Source organism: Rhinopithecus bieti, unplaced genomic scaffold, assembly GCF_001698545.2.
Source record: "Rhinopithecus bieti isolate Rb0 unplaced genomic scaffold, ASM169854v2 scaffold_39857, whole genome shotgun sequence".
NCBI classification, from domain to species: Eukaryota; Metazoa; Chordata; class Mammalia; order Primates; family Cercopithecidae; genus Rhinopithecus; species Rhinopithecus bieti.
The window spans coordinates 596,176-598,147 of record NW_016816641.1 but is presented as its reverse complement, the minus strand read 5'-3'; positions in this window follow the sequence as shown (position 1 = coordinate 598,147).

The window sequence follows — 1,972 nt, the reverse complement described above, 5'->3', positions numbered from 1 at the left end:
TTTTTTTTTTTTTTTGAGACGGAGTCTTGCTCCATCGCCCAGGCTGGAGTGCAGTGGCCAGATCTCAGCTCCTTGCAAGCTCTGCCTCCCGGGTTTATGCCATTCTCCTGCCTCAGCTTCCCGAGCAGCTGGGACTACAGGCGCCCGCCACCTCGCCCAGCTAGTTTTTTGTGTTTTTTAGTAGAGACGAGGTTTCACTGTGTTAGCCAGGATGGTCTCGATCTCCTGACCTTGTGATCCGCCCGTCTCGGCCTCCCAAAGTGCTGGGATTACAGGCTTGAGCCACCGCACCCGGCCGGTGATAGGAATTTTAAAGATTTATATAATGCATCAAAAGCCTCAGAATGAGAAAAGGTTTTTTAAAATTGGTTTATCTGTATATCTGAACTCTTGAAACTGTTACAGCTAAAACACTAGGATTTATCTGCAGTGTTGCAGAGAGATATTTCTGCCTTAAATTGTCTAAAACAAAAAACCAGCCAACCTATGTTACACGTGAGATTAAAACCAATTTTTCTCCCATTTTTTCTCCTTTTTTCTTTTGGTGCCCACATTGTGCCTTTATTTTATGAGCCCCAGTTTTCTGGGCTTAGTTAAAAAAAAAAATTCAGTCTATACGTTGAATTTAGGGAGTTTTTGTTCTTAAATAAAAAGGCATAGACTTAAAAAAAATAAATGTTTATCTGGGAAAATATATTGAAATCATGCTGCTGAGCCTCTATTTTCTTTGATGTTTTGGTTCGGTATTCTTTTATAAATTTTTAGCATTTGAAATTCAGTGATGTACATTAAGCCAATAAACTGCTTTAATGAATAACAAACTATGTGGTATGTCCCTATTACAAATGCATTTGGAGAAGTATTTTTATGAGACTCTTTACTCAGGTCCGTGGTTACAGCCCACAGGGAGGCGTGGAGTGCCATGGAAGGATTCCCCACTACCCAGACCTTGTTTTTTGTTGTATTTTGGAAGACAGGTTTTTTAAATAAACATTTTCCTCAGATTAAAAGATAATGCTGTTACAACTAGCATTGCCTCAAAAACTGGGACCAGCCAAAGTGTGTCAGCCTTATTTCCTTAAAAGAGGCTATCAATCCCAAAGGCCACATCCAAGACAGGCAATCATGAGCAGAGTTTAGAGCTCCTTTAATAAAATGCGTCAGTTATTTGTAAGGATTATAGTTCCCTCAACATGACTGCTAATGCAGAATAGTGTAAAATGCACTTCAAGAATGTTGATGATGATGATATAGAATTGTGGCTTTAGTAGCATAGAAGATGCCCCAACAAACTCATGGCGTTGAAACCACGCACTTCTCATTACTGTTATTTATTAGCTCTAGCATGCTCTGTCTCCTCTCTCTCCTCCTTTGACCTTCTCCTCAACCAGCCATCATGACATTTGCCATGAATTTACTTCCTCCCAAGAGTTTGGACTGCCCATCAGATTGTTGCTGCACACAGTTGCCTTTGTATCTCTGTATGAAATAAAAGGTCATTTGTTCATGTTTGTGTTTTTCTCGGTTTCATTGTTAACAGTTTGCTAAACACCTTGACTAGAGTGAGATCTAATAGTTAAAACCACAACAGCAAACAACCCCTTTTAAAGGAGAGAACAAGTCCACCATCAAATCACTGAATGTCTCAAAGTGATTTTTAATATGTGAATTTGTGACTTTAGCCTTTTTTTTTTTTTTTTTTTTTTTTTTTTTGAGACGGAGTCTCACTCTGTCGCCGGGGCTGGAGTGCAGTGGCCGGATCTCAGCTCACTGCAAGCTCCGCCTCCCGGGTTCACGCCATTCTCCTGCCTCAGCCTCCCGAGTAGCTGGGACTACAGGTGCCCGCCACCTCGCCCGGCTAGTTTTTTGTATTTTTTAGTAGAGACGGGGTTTCACCGTGTTAGCCAGGATGGTCTCGATCTCCTGACCTTGTGATCCGTCCGTCTCGGCCTCCCAAAGTGCTGGGATTACA